General features: G+C 46.1%; 1 protein-coding gene across 3 annotated transcripts in view; it reads left to right on the forward strand.

The window, feature by feature from the left end:
- CRY1 (cryptochrome circadian regulator 1) overlaps positions 1-1,314 on the forward strand; it is a 79,551-nt gene extending 78,237 nt beyond the window's left edge. For all 3 annotated transcript variants that reach the window (XM_067559379.1, XM_067559378.1, XM_067559380.1), the window contains one exon: positions 631-1,314. The gene's annotated coding sequence lies outside the window, so the exon portion shown is untranslated. The remainder of the gene's footprint in view (positions 1-630) is intronic.
- Positions 1,315-19,800: the final 18,486 nt, after the last annotated feature.

Here is a 19,800-nt window from a genome sequence, read left to right on the forward strand (position 1 = left end):
TGACAAGAAATTTTGAAGAATTTGTTTTTTAATTTTTCTGAGAACATTGTAGTCTAGTTTGGAAGAGCATGTGTTTAAAGAAAGAAAGTAAACCTTTTTCCCTCTTGAAATTAATGGACCATACATCAGAATATTTTTTCCATTTATTATTGAAGCTCTCCAAATTTGTTGCTTTCACCAATCTATACTTAACCTCTCTTTCCACCCCTACACATCTTTGGATTCCTTCCACAACTCCTGAGGAAATTACACATCCTGCAGTCTTGTGGTGAATTTTTCTTGTGGGCATGATTACACTTTTGGGCGACCCCACTTGTCTAAAATGTCAGTTTTCATTGTATTTACATGCTGTTCCTGCCTTCTACTGAAACGTCATTGTAAAATTGTAGTTAAATGTAATATACACATCATAGTAGTCTAGTACATGTCATGTAAGTATGTTTATTGGCCAGTTTACTGTAAAGATGATCATCAAAACATACCCTTTATATGATATTGTACAGGGATCTGCAAGGTACAGTAAATGCAATCACATGCAACAAACTGATTCTGTCAAATTAGAAAATACAATACTAATTTCGTGAAATGTATTATTCCTCAATTGATTATTTAATTTCATTTTTCTTACAGCATTGTTGGAAGAAATGATGTCACACAGACTATGTTGAAGACAAAATGTTGTTGCCCTGGATTGGAGCTGAAGTATTGTCAGAATACTTGTATTACAGTAACACATTTTTCATAAATTGGTTTCAAAAGTTCTGAATTGTAAAAAAGTTCAGTTTTTGGAATGCTTTATTGTTAATTGGCATTTTTATGGTTTTTAACTTTTTAATGACTTTCCAAAGAGCAAATTGGGATTTGTATATAAAGTATTTGGTGAGGAATTTGTTAACTTGAATGTAAATACACACATTCATGATTAGTGATAGACTCATCAATATATTTTTGATAATATTCATGTATGGTAATAGTTAAGACAGTAAGTAATGGTTGTTCTGTAAAATAGAAACTGTGGACCGAAATGGAGAGGCATGGAGGTTTTAGATTATTAATATTTTTAGACTGGACAAGATTTTAACCTCTGTATGATCCAACTTCTGCATATTTTCATAATGCAAGAGCTTTGGACTGTGGTTAATTAAAATACAGTAGAGTTGTAACCTGTATTAAATGCAGCTGTATAAAAGTCACACACCATTTTTTTTCTGTTGAGAAGTTATAAAATTGTCATGTATATGTCCAGTCCTTGTATTTCTCATTGCCTTCTTCAGGTAAACGAAGATGACTTTGTTTAATAAAAATGTATATACAGATGTATTAGTTTTCATTCTTTTTTTGTGTGTGCGTGCATACTATTTGTTGCTGCTCTGGTGAATATTACCCAGAAAAACTGTTTGGGGGAGAGGGGAAGAGATGATTTTCAGATTTAGAATGGTTGACTGCATGGCTTCCTTTTTAATTATTTCCACAACTTTTCATAGTAGCAGAACTAAAAATTGTCTTTATACAAGTTACTCATCTATTTAAATAAATATTAAATCTAATCATGAAAAAACCATGTGAGAAGAACATAAGGCTGCAAAATCCAGGACTCAAAAGTTAGGAAATGCTAGAATTAAGGTTTCCTGTGCAGTCAGCCCCCTTGTGCACATTGCACAGGAAACCTTGCATACTATTTTTTCTATAGGACTCCAACCTCATTCACTTGGATGCTTTATGTAAACCTAAATGCCTTGTTATGTTTGTTCTGTGCTACAACTGCAAGTGTTACTCAGCAGTCTGGTGTGCAGCCTTTTCCTTACTCTAAATTCTCATTTGAGTTGATGAGTTCTGTTCTTAGTAGCATCTTTTCAGATGATATTTAGTCATAGGCATTTTCTCACTGGCATTATGTGTGGACTTGAAGTTATTGTCCAGGACCAAGTGCTATACAGCACAAGATGGTGCAATGTCTTTATTGTGTGATATAGTTTTAGACCCTCTTCTATATAGTGACGTTAACGTAAGTATCCTTTTTTTGGGCAGAGAAAGAAAATGTAATTAAAAGTACTATTAAATAAATACAACTTGTTTTGCATAGTATGGTCTTTGCCTGTGGAATCCCCTATTGTTTGAAGTGCAGATTGCTTGAGTGTTCTTCATACAAACTACTGAGCACTAAAAACAGAGATCTAGAGGGTGAGGTATTTTTCCTAAATTAGTTCAAGCAGAATATGCAGGTTTCCTGGTAATGTATACAACCACCAAAATACCTTATGCCCCTTTTGCTCATTTTAGTGTTCTAAAAACTTGAAGAGCACAGAATAAAAGTGTGAAATGTTTTTGAAAATACTTTTTTATGTTGTTGAAACAAGTCTCATTGGAAGTTATGTTCCAGTCCCTGCTGAGAATAAATACTATCATCCAAGCATTCTGCAGCCCAGCACCACCATCTCCTACAATTCTGGACATCTGGGCTGCTCTTCTATCTCTGCAGCTCATGGAGACAGATCAACATTTTGGTGCCGCATGACCTGGTAATGCCCACTTTGCTCCTGCTTGCTGCCAGTTTCTCTGCCTCCACAGCAGCAGCAGACAGTGGTAGTTTCTGTTGTTCCCACCTTTACTCCTTCTGTTTTACCTTTTCTGACCATTTTTTGGGAGGGGGCAGTGGGAAGCATGTTTTTCCTCCTCAGCATTCCTCCTCCCTAAGTCATTTAACCCTCCCTCTGCCTCCACTGCACCCTCTCCCTATTAGCTCTTCTGCCTCTTACAGGCCCGGCAGATTAGCTAAGAAAGCACCAGGTTAAATCCAGGCAGTGCTCTCTATATAAGGCAGCCTTCCCAGGCTCGGCAGATGCTGAGTTGTGCCCAGCCTGCATACAGCCTTCTGTCCCTAACTCTGTTAGGTTCTGGGACTACCAGTCAGACAGACAGGTGGGACCCCCCTGCCTACCCATCAAGCCGTGACTCCCAGTGGGGGAAAATTGGACCAGGAACTCAGAGCAAGGAGATGCTCCAAAAGCAAGGAGGATCTGGAACACTACTTGGGGTAAGTCCCAGGAGACCCTTTCAGAACAAAGAGAAGAGGCCTTTGGGGCCACAAGTCACCACCCCCCCAGTCCTAAAGTGTGCCCTGAGCACCCCGGGGGAAGAAACGGGGGTTCTAGTCCACCTCCCAAGCCGACCAGGAGGGCTCCGATGAGTTTCCCACCTTCCCTCTTCCAGGGGAATGGGACCCATTGAGGGAAGATTCTGCAACAGATCTCTTGAAGGAAGGCAGGCTGCAAAAAGGCCTCATGAAAGCCATAGCAGAGCTTCTACGCCCCCAAGGCATGCCTAAACGGTTTTAAAAAAATTTTAAAAAGGGGAAGAGAAAGATCCTAGGGATATGAATCATAGTACTGTAGGACTGGAAGGGATCTTGCAAAGTCATGTAGTCCAATCCCCTGCTCTTATGGCAGGACCACGCATTATTTCAGTTCCCTGAGTCCTCTTCCTCCACCGGAGAAGGTGAGCTGTCTGGCTCTAAAACCTGAACAGATTTTTATGAGTAAGCCTCAAGGTAAATTTTTTCCTTCAGAATCCTCCCCTGGTGCTGCAGTTCCCTATTCACTCCTTTGAGGAAATGAATAGGGATAATGGAACAAGCCTGACAAGAGGCAAGCACATTAACAAGAGAGTTCTCAGGCTCTATAACATTTAAGAACCAAAGGGCTCTTGCTGAGATGCCGAAAGTTGATGTAGTGTTCTTTGCCACAGATGTTTTATTTCCTCAGAGGTTGGGAGTTCTATGCTAAGGAACCCACGGATGGAAAAATGGAGCCATTCTGCAGCCCAGCATCTCCCACAGTTCTTGATGTCTGGACTGCTCTCCACTTTCTGCAGTTCACAGAAGAAGTTTTGAGGTAGCATTGTCTGGCCACACCCCCTTTACATCCTGCTTGCTTCCAGTTTCTCTGCCTGTGTGCCAGCATGTGGACAGCAGTTTTTACAGCTCCAGCCTTCAAGCCTACTTAAAGTGGACTTTTCTGTCAAAATTTGAGGCAGGATGCAGGGGTGAGTAGTGAGGTCGTCTTTTTTTTTTTTTTTAACTAGGCATTGGAACCATCTGGAGCCTTAGCTACATTGCCCCCCTGCTGGCTTGTCTGCACCCTCCAGGTATGGCAAAGTAGTCTAAAAAGCTCTGCATGAAATGCACATGGTGCTCTAGCTGTGAGATTGCCCTCACAGGTGCAGCCAATGGTGAGTTGTGCCCAGCCTGCAGCCACCCTTCCGCCCCTACCTCTGTGAGATCCAAGAGTTATGAGTTGGACAGGCATGTGAAATCCCCTATCCACTAGAGCGGCTGTGATTTCAGCGTGGGAAAGTGGACTGGAAGTCTATGGCCATAGCAGTAAGAGGCTGTAAGGATGAGAAAGACCCCAGTCAGCTGACTCAGGGAGTAAGTCCCAAGGGGTCCCTGGAGAACAGAAAGGAAAGATTTGCAGGGTCCCAAATCACCCCCCAACTCCTAAAATGGATTCTGAGCTCCCTGGGAAAAGAAACCAGGCTGATAAGCAACCTTCCCACCACCCCTTTTCCAATTTGCCCAGGAGGGTTCTGGTTTTTCCCCTACCCTTTCCTTGGGGGAATGGGACCCAGCAGGTGAGGAATCAAAGATCTCACGAGAGGACTGCTGGCCCTCACCAAAGCTAGCTGCAAAAGGCTTCACCAATGCTGTAACAGAGCTTGTACAGTAAGTCAGCTAAAAATAAAATAAAATTTAAAAATTAAAGACAAAAAAAGGAAGAAAAAGCACAAAAGAGTTAGGAGATGAGTCCTCTGTCCCCTTTCTCCTCTCCCCTGCTACACAGAGGATGATACATTGTTAGTCTCTGACTCTGATCAGGATCAGTGAAAGATTTTTTTTTTTTTCTCCCTGAGAAATTCGAGGCCACGTGCAACAAGGTTGTATCCACTTTTCATATCCAACCTTTAAAAGAATCCTGAGAGCAAGACTCCAAGCAAATGTGTCCCCTCAAAATCTTCCCCTGAGATCTTGATTCCCTGTGCTCCTCTTTCATGGAGGTAATCAGGGATGAATTGGATAAGCCAGACAAGGACAAGCACATTAACAGAAATGATCTTAGGCTCTATAGGATCTAGGAACCAAAAGTCCCAATTACTGAGATACCAAAGGTTGATGCTGCCGTAGCATCCCCTGACTTAATGATATGGTTGTCCCCTCAGAAGGGGAGTTCTATCCTAAGGACTCGCACAGAAATTAAAATCGAGGCCACTTTCAAAAAAGACTTTGAGGTCCCCTCCACCTCCTTCAGGGAATCCCTAGCAGCTGCTTCCTTTGCAAGAGATCTCTCATTTGGCTGTAAGATCTCAGAGCACTCAAGGATAAAGAATACCCTAACTATGGGGCTATTTTAAAGAAAGTTTCTCTGCTGATGCCACAGTGGACACAATGACATTCTCAGCCAAAGCCATAACCTACAGCTCAGTGACCAGGTGCTCCATTCATAGAAGATGGATAGCCACTCTAAGCAAGTGCTGTGCTCCACAAAATTCACGGGAGCCCTGCTCTTCAAAGATAAGCTAGACAAAGTAAAGTAGTGGTGGACAGTGCTGCAAAATCTAACCTAGCTCTCCTAACACCATACCATGCCTTTTAAGAGAGAGTACAGACCAGCCTTCAGACAAAGGCATTCTGTTTTGTCTTCATCCTCGCAGAAATAAGAGCAAAGAAATTGGCTTCTCAGGAGGAAAGCTTTGGAACTCTGGCTTGATAGGAAAGCTCCCAGGGAACTCCCAAAGCCTCTTTGGATATGTCTACACTGCAATAAAACACCCACAGCTGGCCTAGGTCAGCTGACTCAGGCTCATGGGGCTCAAGTTGTGGGACTATACAGTTGCAATGCAGACATTTGGGTTGGAGCCTGGGATCTGAGACCTGCACAAGGGGGAGGGTCCCATAACCTGGCCTCCAGCCAGAGCCTGAATGTCTAAGGTGTAACTATACCTTTGTGACAAAGGTGGCATAGGTCTTTGTCTGGAGCTGAAGCTTGGGGGCAGGATTGTCCTTTTTCTGAAGAAATGGGTTGCTTCAACCATGCACCACAGTGGATCAGGGAGATAGTGAGCCAGTGATACTCCCTTGAGTTACAGGCTCCACCCCATTCATTTTTTTATTCAGTCCCACATCTCAAATGACCCTGTAAAGTGCAGTCTAATCTGGAACAAGATTTTTCACCATCTGGATGTGGGAGTAATAGAGTTCACTCAGAAGAAAGGTTCTCAGGGTTCTGCTCCATCTTCTTTATCGTTCAGAAGTGTACAGGGAAAATCTGAGCCATTCTAGATCTCAAAAGACTCAGTAAGTGGATGACGAAAACGAAGTGCTGGATGGAGACCCTAACTTCTATCTTGACATCCCTGTTCCAGGCAGATTTTCTGACTTCAGTGGATCTGGTGGATGCATACCTCCACATCCTGATCCCACTATGCCATCACAGATTCCTAAGGTTTGCCTATGTCAGGAAGCGTTATTAATATTGGATGCTCCCATTTGGCTTGTCCTTGGCCCCTGGGTCTTTACAAAGATGTTGATGGGTGTCATAGCCATGCCCACGTCATAGGGGATCCAGCTGTACCTATTTTTGGATGTCTTAATCAGAACTCCATCCCCAGCAATGACACACATAGCTATGTCACTGACTTTGAATCTCCTGTAGGTGCATGGCTGTATTATCAACATCAAGAAAAGGTCCTTGATTCCATCCACCCAAATAACTGACTTGGGAGTGAAAATAGATACCTTGATAGCAAGGATATATCAGTCTCTGGAGAGGTTCCAGAAAATTCAAGACCTTGCACTGTTTTGGACTGCAAGAGGCCCATTATTGCACTGAGTCTTCAATTGCTAGGCCATCTACTGTCATGCATAGTGTTGTAAACAAGACACAGGAAGTGATCCTTTTGCTCTACTTCATTGTGATTAGGCCTCAACTGGAGTATTGTGTCCAGTTCTGGGTGTCACCTTTCAGAAAAGATGTGGACAAATTGAAGAAAGTCAAGAGAAGAGCAACAAAAATGATTGAAGTTCTAGAAAACATGACCTATGAGGAAAGATTGAAAAAATTGGTTTTATTTTGTCTGGAAAAGAGAAGATTGAGGGGGAACATAATAGTTTTCAAGTACATAAAAGGTTGTTACAAAAAGAATGGAGGTAAATTGTTCTTGTTAACCTCTGATGATAGGACAAGAAGCAGTGGGCTTAAATTGCAGCAAGGGCAAGAACATTAGGAAAAACACCCCATCAGCGTTGTTAAGTACTGCAATAAATTGCCTATAGAGGCTGTGGAGTCTCTGTCCCTGGAGATTTTTAAGAGCAGATTAGACAAAGACCTGTCAGGGATGGTCTAGATAATACTTAACCCTGCCATGAGTGCAGGGGACTGGACTAGATGACTTCTCAAGGTCCCTTCCAGTCCTATGATTCTGTGATCACTCCATGAGAGCAATCATACATCAGGCATCTTTTACTCTTCCTCTTAAAGGTATGGGACCACTCCCTGGAATACATGAAAAATCAAGTGAGGATTCCAGGACAGGTGATCAATTCCTTAAAATGGTGGTCAGCCCACAGCAATGTCCACAAGGGCACATGTCCATCTGCCTTCCAGATCCCCTGATCCTTACAACCAGCCTGGAGGTCTGGGGCGTACACCTGGAGTCCCAAACAGCTCAAGGCATCTGGAACCTGGAAAAAACCATCGTATAAACCACCTAGAACTAAGAGCGATCAAGCCAGAACTACAAAGGTTCCAGTCCAGCCTAGAGAGGAACCACATCCTGATTTAGTCAGACAACACATCTATAGCTGCATATGTGGATGAGCAAGGGGGGGAACAAGAAGCCCCGCTCTATATGCCAAAGCAATGGAAATCATGCAGTGGTTGGACCACTCTCTCCTCTTTCTCAGGGCTGTTCACATAAAGGGAGATCTGAACCAGAAGGCAGAGTGGCTCAGCAGGCGTAATGTGAACAACTCTGAGTGGTGCCTATATGAGGACGTTTTCGAGTTAGCTGTCCAGTTGTTTGGCGTGTTCTCAAACAACCTATTCATGAACCACATAAACATAAAAAGACCAAAGTATTTCACCAGGGAAGTGGACTCCCATTACATGAGTATAGATGCCCTATCACACAGATGGCCACACTGCCTCGTCTGTGTGTTCCCACCCTTCCCAATATTAGTTAAGGTAATCCAGGAAATAAAACGAGAACAGACAACAGCAATATTGGTAACCCCACTTTGGCTCAGGAGACCCTGGTTTTTGGACCTGTTTAAAACTGAAATTAGGACTGCCACTATAGCTCCTAAAAAAATAGGACATCCTCTCACAAGGTCCTTTGCAGCCAGTTTGGGTCTGGATGAAACATCTAACAGCCTGGTTATTGAAAGGGAAGTGCTAGTATTGTTCAGTTGTTACCCGGGGTCTTAGTACCCAAAGCAGTGGTAACTTAACTGTTTCACTCCAGGCAGTGTCAGGAATAAATCAATGGGAACACTGCTTCCGGCTGAAAAAAGATTGCTACAAATAAGCATGCTCTTATCTAAAACTGCTGTTTATTAGATTTAAGCACACACAGACGTAAGCAATAGGTTTAGGACATCCCAAATAATTATCTAAAATCTGAGATAGTATTGAGTAATTAGCAGCAGGTCAACAATGGCCAATTGCTTCCCGGCTGGGGAAAAAGTCAGGATAGCTTCAGAGAACAGCTCCAAAGTACACTCTATTATCTAGTCGTTCTATAACTAGCTTTTACAAAACATATAGCTTATAGTGATCTCTTCTGGGTCATCTCTTCTAACTTCAATAAACTACTTATCTATAAAACATTCCTAAAAATGTTAGCCCAAACTCAATGTCTCCATTCACTTATTTTCTTTCAATCTCATAATTTGTTGACTCTCTTCTCCCCTCCTCCCATTCTGATTAGCAGAAACAGCAAGCCTGCAGCTAGTATTTGAGCTTGCCTCCAAAAGCCCTACTTGTCCAAACTAATCCTTAACTATGTGATATTCTATTTTATTAACTCATGGTGGCTATATCACACAATATGGCTGTAATTACCTTGGTCAAGTTCTTGGGTAACACCCCTCAATTCTGGGGTAGCAGGGTCTACCCTCCAAAGTCATCAGAACACTTTTTTCTTCTAAAAGAGTATCAGCATTGAAAGCATACTCCTCTATCTGAACCAGTTTTTTGGCCAGTGCCGGCAACATGAAGCAAACCTAGAAATCCAGGAATTCCAGCTATCTGGCGTTTGCTCCAAGAAGGCTAAAAAAGGTCTGCAGTCCTGCACCACTGCATGTCAGGTGTCTGCCTAAGTAGTGTGATGTTCTCAGAATCTGCAGGTTATTTATCAGAGAACCTCCAGGTGGCCAGGATCCTTGGAGTAGTCCAGTTAGTCAAGCTGGCAATTAGAACTTCTTTTCCCAAGTGCAGTTCTACTGAGAACCATGAAAAAACATCCCTTCAAACCACTGACATCAATGTCAGCATTTGATTTGTCCATCAGAACTTGTTTTCTGATAGCCATCTCATCCATCAGGTGCACTCTCTTTGCAGGAGCCTTAGTGCATGTTTCATGAGAACAAGATGCTGCTCAGAACTCCAGAATCATTTCTCCTGAAGGTGAGCTCTTCTTTCCATGCTTCCCAGGAGATGACTCTACCCTCATTCTGTCCAAGGCCACAGCATCCCACCAAAGAGAGGTGGCACATCTTAGATATCAGAAGGGCTCTGAAAATTTATCTCAAATATGCAGAGTCTACAAAGAGATTAGATGCCCTGTTTGTATCCTTCCATCTGAAATGCCAAGGACTCAGCGCTTCCAGGTCCTCTATTGTTAGGTTAATTGGACTATGCCTTGTGGAAGTGTACAAGACATTGTTGATTCCAGCTCTGGAAAGGGTCAGGGCACACTTTATGTGATCCAGGCAACCTCCTGGGCAGAAAGAGGTAATGCATCCACAACAGAAATTTGTAAGGTGATCACCTGGTCAAATGTCACCACTTTTTATCAAGCACTACAAGGTGGACTTCCTGTCCTCTGCAAAGGCATTCTTTATCAGGAAGGTGCTGCAGGTGTTGGCCCAGAAATAATTTTGCTCTTTGAGCAAATATAGATGGGGAGGAATACCTTTTTCTGACCTCCTCTATAACCCTCCCTACATCTTTTCATTGCTCACTACTTCTGAGACATGAAGAATTGTGGAAGATGCTGGACTGCAAACAGAAATTTTCTTACCAGCAATTTGCTTTCTGCTAGTAGTGTCTCCCACATTTCTACCCACGATGACTGGCTCATGAGTCAAGGGTCAGATATGAAGTGGTATCATTAGCATGTGACCATCTTCCAAAATCTAATGTGTTTAGTTATTTCAGTACCTTTGGAAAATTTATTAATGATGTTATGCAAGTTTTACAGCTTTGGAATAACTCATCTGGCAGCTAGCAGAAGCAAAGGGGTCATGGACAGACCATCCAGTGCCAAAATGCTGATCCGCCTCTGTGATCTGCAGAGAGAGGAGAGTAGCCCACATGTCCAGAGTTGGGGGAGATGCTGCTAGAAGAAAGGAAATTATTAGTAAGAAATTTTCCATTCCAGTCAGTTCTGATTGAATGGGAGGTAAAGTGCCCAGAAAAAAATGGTTAATCAAAATGATAAATGTAAGATCAAAAACTTAATCCAAAGAAAACCTCTCAAAGATAATCTCAAACTTTAGGGAGAGGTAGGGAAGGTGAACAAGAAACCTTCCCAGAAGCAGAATTTCAAGGTAAGGAATCATTCCCTGCCCCAAATCTACTGGGAGGAATTCCCATGGCAGCCATAAAAGCCCCTGAGTTATCCAAGGGGAAATTCCCCTGCTGACAGTACTGTATAACAGCCAGAGACTGCCATGCACAGGCCTTTACACAAGCCCTGCACACGGGTATGCTGGGGGGAGAGGTGGGCACAGTCAAAACAGGAGGCAGGTGCATCAGGCTGGAGAGTAGTTCATAGGCAACCTGGGATGATGGGTGTGGGGAGAGGCACTGTAATTTAGAGTAGCTCCTGGCTGCTCTGAAATGTGGCATCCAGAGCAGCTCAGAATATGGAGGTTGCAATAGCAGCTTACGCCTGCCTTTGCCCCCACTTCCTCTGAGCTGCCTCTTTCTGTTCTGTGTTTCCCAGAGGCACTCATAGATATAGCTTTGATTTTATTTTTTACTTCCAGTGAATAAGTTCACAGAATCATAGGATCATAGAGTTGGAAGGGACCTCAGGAGGTCATCTAGTCCAACCCCTGCTCAAAGCAGGACTAACCTCAGCTATATCATCCCAGCCAGGGCTTTGTCAAGCCTCAATTTAAAAACCTCTAAAGATGGAGATTCCACCACCTCCTAGGTAACCCATTCCAGTGCTTCACCACCCTCCTAGTGAAAAACTTTTTCCTAATGTCCAACCTAGACCTCCCCAACTGCAACTTGAGACCGTTGCTCCTTGTTCTGTCATCTGCCACCACCGAGAACAGCCTAGCCCCATCCTCCCTGGAACCCCCTTTCAGGTAGTTAAAGGCCGCTATCAAATCCCTCCTCATTCTTCTCTTTTGCAGACTAAACAAGCCCAGTTCCCTTAGCCTCTCCTCATAAGTCCTGTGCTCCAGCCCCCTAATCATTTTTGTTGCCCTCCGCTGTATTCTCTCCAACTTGTCTACATCATTTTTGTAGTGGGGGGCCCAAAACTGGACACAATACTCTAAATGCGGCCTCACCAATGCCGAATAGAGGGGAATAATCACTTCCCGTGACCTGCTGGCAATGCTCCTCCTAATGCAGCTCAATATGCTATTAACCTTCTTGACAACCAGGGCACACTGCTGACTCATATCCAGCTTTTTATCCACTGTTACCCCCAGGTCCTTTTCTGCAGAACTGCTGCCTAGCTCGTCAGTCCCCAGTCTATAGCTGTGTATGGGATTCTTCCTTCCTAAGTGGAGGACTCTGCACTTTTCTTTGTTGAACCTCATTAGATTTCTTTTGGCCCAATCCTCCAGTTTGTTTAGGTCCTTTTGTATCCTATCCCTACCTTCCAGGGTATCTATCACTCCCCCCAGCTTAGTGTCATCCGCAAACTTGCTGAGGGTGCAATCTACCTCATCTTCCAGATCATTAATGAAGATGTTGAACAAAACCGGCCCCAGGATCAACTCCTGGGGCACTCCGCTTGTGACTGGTTGCCAGCTAGACATGGAGCCATTGATCATGACTCGTTGAGCCCTATGCTCTAGCCAGTTCTCTATCCATTTTATAGTCCATTCATCCAACCCATACTTTTTTAACTTGCTGCTAAGAGTACTGTGAGAGACAGTATCAAAAGCTTTGCTAAAGTCAAGGTATATCATATCCACTGCCTTCCCTACATCCACAGAGCCAGTCACCTCATCATAGAAAGCAATCAAATTGGTCAGGCATTCAAGGGCTATCCCAAAAGAAAAACGATTAAAGCCATAGTGAGCAGTAATAACATGGCTGAGGCCAACAGTCTGACCAGAGAGGATTTTTTGTTTTGTTTTATATTTGGCATTAACCATTTAAAGAGTAAGAGACCTCTTACAAGTCAATACAGGGACAACAATAAGAGGAAACCTCATACAAAAATTGACCAACTCAAAATAAGGAACAGTCTTCAATACAACACAATGTCATTTGCAATAGTTAAGCCTCCCCTAAGCTGGAAAAACGTTCTGGAGTCCAGTAAAATGAGATTCCCTCCTGGCAGCCAAACCCAAACAATAATGTTTTGTATATGTACAAGAAGACTGTAGCTGCTTTGCAGATATCTGTAATGGAAACAGTGTTGGGGAAGCCTTGGTCTCAAATTGTGTGAGCTTTGAGGTGGCCTAATTTCTAACCAGCCCGCTCACAGCCACATAGTACACAATAATCCGCACTGTCCAGGAATCTGACCTCAAGAGAAATTTGGGTTGATATTCTAAGTACTTTAGTCATCTCCAAAAAGATGTTTTAACATCAAGTGGATGGAGGCAGGCCAAAATGGCTTTATGGGCTTGGGAAGAATATTGGCAGTATCGTAGACTTGTTTATGGGGAATTCTGATGCCAACTTGGAGAGGAATCTGAGAGGAATCAAAAGCTTGTAAAATCTTGTATTAATAAGGTTGATCATCAGTCTCAAAGGCCAGATGCTTACTTGACAAGTTGAACTCATTGGGAAATAAACATCCATGAAAGTATCTTAAGCTTTCAGGAAATCAGTGTTTGAAAAGAAGCTTTTGTCGGCTTTGTCACAACCTGTCACTATCCCATGACACAGGGATGTTTTAATGGTGGACATTTGACTTAAGAGTCAAACCCAGAATGAACCTGATGTACTGCTCTACCTTTGACTAATTCAGGATTAGATGAAATAGCTGCCAACTGTAAGTAGGAGGTTAGTTATTGTTAGTGAATAAGTGAATACAATAATCTAGTAAGCAGTTTTTGTGCAGGCCCAAAAAGGGATCCACATGGACCAGTTTGCAACGTATCCTGAACCTTTTCTGCTTGCTAGGAGATGTAAGCCGTGTGCTTGGACGTGTTGTGGCCACAGATCTCTACCCTGTCAGGGAGAAGGCTCCTCGCTAGGGTGGAGTGAGGTGCTCTCATTCTGACTGATTATCTGAGGCCAGACTTCCAACCTCATAGAATCAGCTTTGGCTGTCTACAATGGAACTGAGAATCGGGTCTCTATAATATAGGACTACTAGGATCATCAAACCTTTGTCTCTCTCAAGCTTTGCCCAGGCTTTTCTAGCACTGGGATTGCTGAAAAGGCTTACAGGCGCCTCCTCCTCCAGTGAATGAAGACGGCATCTTTCTGCAGCATGATCCTTTCTCAGAGCCATGAGCAGACAACCAGTAGCATTATATTCAGGTGAGTGGTCTCTGCAGAAAGTCAATTTTAGTTTGCTGACTGTCAGCTCTGGCAGCTGTCAGATTTGACAGCACACTGATTGCACCAGGAGAATGCATTCACTCTCTCTCAACTGACTGAGTTTCAGTCAGTTGAGACTTTGCCCCATCACAGTTGTGGGGTGAGTTGCACAAATTGTAGCCTTCCTAATGATCAAACAGTTGTGTGGAGGTGCTTTTCAAAAGTTTCACTTCTTCCAAAGTGAATTAAGCTAAACTGAATTAAGGCCACTTCTGAATGCAAGTGTCCACACATGGATTTAATGCAGTTTAAGTAATCAACTTTAAATTAATATTTTAGTTTATTTGGATTAAAGTTGCTGGCAGTTCCCATGTAGGCTGTCCCTAGGTAAATTAGATAACTTATTCACTGCCGTTATGATATTACAGGAGTCAAAGTACCAAGGGATACATGGGCCAGTTCTAAGGCAGCATTCATGGCATGCTTGAGGAATACCTGTCACTGAGCTTTGTACTGCTGTCACATGGAATTCCATTAATGTTTTCACTCAGAACTACTGTATTTAGGAGCCAGGTCAGATGCCCAGTTTGGGAGAACAGGCTATAATTAATAACTGTTTGACCCTTTTGCAGGGGATTGTTACTGCTATCTTCTGAGTGTGTGGATTACTTGCCTATAACTGCAGTTTTCAATATATATGTGTTTGTGTATGTATGTATGTATATTATAGGTGGCACCGGCAGTGCTGCTTATTAAAGTTGTCCAACATTTATCATATAAGACCCAGTTCTTCTTCGAGTGATTGCTCATGTCCATTCCTCTATAGGTGAGTGCACACCACCGTGCATGGTTCCCGGAACTTTTTTCCCTCTTAGCAGATTCTGTAGGGCCGGCTCTGGCGCCCCCTGGAGCTCTGTGCGCATGTCACGGTATATGAGGCACCGCTGACCCTACGACTCCCTCGGTTCCTTCTTTCCACCCGTGACGGTTGCTGGAACTAGCCTTGCTCTCTGCAAGTACCATTCCCCATTGTTTGAACTCTTTGTTATTCATAGTTCTTTAGTAAGTCTTAAGTAGTTGTTAAGTAGTGTTGAGTTTAGTTAGATTAGAAGCCCCTGAGAGGCTTAGAGTGGCCGGGCTATGCCCTGGTCACCTGGATTTAAGCCATGTGCCTCCTGAGGGAAGGCTTTCCTGCTCAGTGACCCCCACAATCGTTGCCTTAAGTGCCTGGGGGAAGAGCACAGGAAAGACAAATGTAAAATATGCAGGGCTTTTAAACCGCGGACCCAGAAGGACTGGGAGATTCGGTTAAAAGTCCTGTTAATGGAGGCAGCACTCCGCCCGGCGTCCGAGCTGTCCTGATCTACCTCGGTTCCGAGTGTATCCTCGGTGCAGAGCGCACCACTGGCACCAACATTGACTCGGCACCAAGCGACATCCCCGGTGCCGAAGAAGAAGAGGCAGCACACGGAGCATGGAAACTCCCCTGTGCCGCCGGTATGGGCAGGGTCGAGTGCGGAGATGCATCAAGTACGGCCCATCGAGTCTTCTCCGGTGCCTGCATCTCTGGGCAGGGTGCCTCCCTGGACTCCTGGGAGCAGGAGACTGCCCCTGCCAGTGCCTTCGATGCTGGAGGCTTTTCAGGTGGCAAGAGCCTTGCTGGCTTTGCCTACGCCATCTCTGCCTCCCCTCTCTGCCGAGGGAGAAGGGCCTAGTGTGCTGGGTCCCCCTGAAGGACAGTGGAGACCGCCGGTAGGGGTAGAAAGGTCTCCCACCGGATGGCCACTGGGGATAGAGCAAGGACGCTCCCCTAGGAGCCACTCCAGAATGTCATCGTTGAGGTCTGTGTCAACTCAGGACAAGTACACCTCTCAGCACCGAAGTCGGTCCCCGACACTGGAGGCAGTGCAAACCAGAAGGCGGCACTGGTCGAGGTCCACCAGGCAGCACCTGGACAGCTCCAGCTCCCAATCCCCGGCACCGAGGAGTTCGCCCGCACTGAGGTGGCACAGAACTCGGTCGCTTTCAAAGGATCCTGCACTGTAGAGTCCCCGACCCAGAACCCGATCACCGGAGTCTGGTTCGGCACCGCGAAGCTCCAAGCAGCACCAATCCCAATCACTGAAGGGCAAACGGCACCGTAAGTCGTCAGTGCCAAGACAGCGTTCAAGTACATGCAGCTCTTTGGAGCGCGCCTCTGTTCGCCGGCACCGATCGCGGAGACGGTCCTCATCATCTTCCACGTCGGAGGAGTCGAGAGGGCTGTTGCCGGCACAGAGTGGCACCAAGGGAGGGCTTGGCACTGCCCCTTCAGTGGCTCGGGGTCCCATAAGGGGGGCAGGCGTCAGGACAGTCGTAAGGACAGCTGCCCCCCCCATGAGGCACCACAGCCGCTGCCGCAGCCAGCTCCTGGTTGGCCACAGGGTCAATGGCCACAGCAATCGTCTTATTGGCGCATCTAGATGGGACTGGGCCACAGTCCGTCCTATCATCGGGGGTTCAGTCTGTGCCTCCCGCACTGGACAAAGCCTGCAGACACCATTCCTCAGATGAGTAATCGGACCCCATGGAGGGACCCTCCACGGGTGCACCCGACTGCCAAGGGGGGGGAACAGCTACAGGTCATACCTTGGCAGTCCTCCTCCTCTTCCCCGGATGAGGCAGTCTCCAGGGACCACATGGCACCACTGGAAGATTTCAGGGTGCACCAGGAGCTGCTTAAGTGGGTGGCCTCTAACTTAGGGCTGGAGGTTAAAGAGTTAGAGGAGGACGAGGATACCCTCTTCAACGTGCTGGCGGCAGCTGCCCCAGCAAGGGTGGCTCTCCTAGTCCATGACAAAGTCTTCAAAATTGTCAAGGCCCTGTGGCAGACCCCCTCCTTGGTCACCCCCAACAACCCTCCCCCCCGTCCCTCTTAAGGGACCCCTCTCACGAGCAACTCCACTTGCAGGAGGTCGACACACTCCTCAACAAAGGGGCAGTGGAACTGGTCCCCCAAGACAGAAAGGGGAAGGGGTTCTATTCCAGGTACTTCCTCATCCCCAAGGCGAAGGGGGGTTTGAGACCTATATTAGACCTGCGTCGTCTAAACAAATACATCAAATGACTCAGGTTTCACATGGTCTCCCTAGCCTCCATTATCCCTTCCCTGGATCCAGGAGACTGGTATGCCGCCCTCGACTTCAAGGATGCATACTTCCATGTGACTAGCCTCCTCAGCCACAGGCATTTCCTCCGTTTCACGGTGGCTGGTTCCCATTACCAGTTTACAGCCCTGCCCTTTGGGCTCTTGTCAGCTCCCAGGATGTTCACCAAATGCATGGCGGTAGTGGCTGCCAACCTGAGATGAAGAGGTGTGCAAATTGTCCCTTACCTGGATGACTGGTTGATCGGGGCAGGTCCAGGTCCCAAGTACAGGACAGCATGACCCTGACTTGCTCCATGTGCAGCAGGCTGGGACCGCTCATAAATGAGCAGAAGTCTACACTAACTCCAGTGCAGCACATAGAATTCATTGGGGCCACCCTGGATGCTTCCCAGGCCAGAGCCTTCCTCCCTTAACCACGTTTTGAGGCGATGGCCTCTATAATCTCCCTGCTGCACCGGTGCCCCACGACAACAGTCAGGCACTGCCTACAGCTGTTAGGCCACATGGCGGCCTGCACATACGTAGTGAGGCTAGCTCGCCTGAGGCTCAGGCCATTTCAGGCATGGTTGGCCTTGGCATATGTGCTGAGCAGACACCCCTTGGACTGGGTGGTCACAGTTCCCCCGCTAGTCCTAGCCTCCCTAAACTGGTGGTGGACTTCCAGGGCAGTGATGAAGGGCATCCCGTTCAGGGAACTGGTCCCGTCGGTCACCCTAATCTCCGATGCCTCAGATGTGGGATGGGGAGCCCACATCAGCGCCAACCTAGGCACTCAGGGGCTCTGGACGGGGGAGGAGAGGTGCCTGCACATCAATGTGAAGAAGCTGAGGGCCATTCACCTAGCATGCAAGGTGTTCCTCTGATTCCTGACAGGCAGAGTGGTGCAGGTGCTGACGAACAACACTGCAGCCATGTTTTATATAAACAGGCAGGGGTGAGCATGCTCCTCAGCCCTCTGTAAGGAAGCCATCCGCCTGTGGGACTTGGCAGCAGGAAACCTTCTACACGGGTCGTGTATCAGGCTAAGTGGAAACGGTTTACCTGTTGGGCCGAGTCCCGGGGTATTCCACCAAGTGTCTCTCCTATTTAGGCGATCCTGGAGTACCTGCTCCAGCTAAAGCTCCAGGGTCTCCCTGTTCTCCCATCCCATGACGATCAGGTTCCTCCAAAGGGTGGAGAGGCTCTACCTACAGATCCGTGACCTGGTGCCTCCCTGGGAACTCAACCTGGTCCTCTCGAGATTCACGGGGTCCCCCTTTGAACCCATGGCTTCATGCCCTCTGCTCATGCTTTCATGGAAGGTAGCCTTCCTGGTGGCCATTACCTCAGCTAGGAGGGTCTCCGAAATTAGGACCTTTACCTCAGAGCCCCCGTATACAGTATTTTATAAAGATAAGGTGCAATTGAGGCCACATCCAGCCTTCCTGCCCAAAGTGGTTTCCCAATTTCACTGTAACCAAGATATTTTTCTTCACGTGTTCTTTCCCAAACCGCACGGTTCGGAGGAGGAGAAGAGATGGCATTTGCTGGATGTGAGACAAGCCCTGGCCTACTACATTGAGTGGACAAAGCTGTTCCAGAAATCAACGCAGCTCTTCGTTGCAGTGGCCGACCGGATGAAAGGCTCACCACCTGTCTCCACCCAGCGCGTCTCCTCATGGATTACATCGTGCATCAAGTCCTGCTACAAGCAGGCGAGGGTGCCGCCTCCGGAAACATTCACAGTACACTCAACCAAAGCTTAAGCCTTGTCTACAGCCTTCCTGGAAAGAGTGCCCCTGCAGGACATCTGCAAAGCCACCACCTGGTCGTCGGTGCATACCTTCGAGGCCCACTATGCCATCGTCCAGCAGGCGAGAGAGGACGCTGGATTTGGCAGAGCTGTATTGAGGGCAGCTCACCGGTAACTCCTACCTACCTCCAAAGGTGTTGCTTGTTAGTCACCTATAACGGAATGGAGATGAGCAAGCACTCGAAGAAGAAAACAAGGTTACTTACCAGTAACTGATGTTCTTCGAGATGTGTTACTCATGTCCATTCCACAACCCACCCTCCGTCCCCGCTGTCGGAGTTGGCAGAAAGAAGGGGCTGAGGGGACATAGGGCCGGCAGTGCCTCATATACCGCGACATGCGCGCGGGGCTCCGGGGGACGCCAGAGCCGGCCCTACAGGATCTGCTAAGGGGAAAAATGTTCCAGGAACCGTGCATGCTGGCGTGCACTCACCTAGAGTGGAATGGACATGAGCAACACATCTCGAAGAACATCAGTTATTGGTAAGTAACCTTGTTTTTTCAGTTGTTTATAATTTTGCCAGACTTCAGCCATTTGAGCTAAAATGTTCCATGCTCGTTCTCTGCCTCAGGCTAAATTTTGTTTGTATTTCAAACTGTTTTTATGCACTTGCCCTGTAGATGGTGCTCTAAGAGTTGAATTATTGTATTTTCCTGAGTATCACAGCATAGCTGCCACATAATGGCTAAAAGCATTTGCAAGCAAAGTATGGAAAAAATGTTCACCAAGTGCATCATCTTACGAATGTAGCCCTATGTTCTTATGTGCCATCTCAGGGAGAGACTGATGTACAATTCCATCCTCTCTGTGGGGAGAGATTGCATTCACTGTAAATTGCCACTGAAAAGAGCATGCAAAATGCTATCTCCATCTGTAATGGAAATTAAGTGTAAGA

This window comes from Emydura macquarii, unplaced genomic scaffold, assembly GCF_026122565.2.
Source record: "Emydura macquarii macquarii isolate MOO-44397 ecotype Brisbane River unplaced genomic scaffold, CSIRO-AGI_Emac_v2 contig_2205, whole genome shotgun sequence".
Taxonomy (NCBI): Eukaryota; Metazoa; Chordata; order Testudines; family Chelidae; genus Emydura; species Emydura macquarii.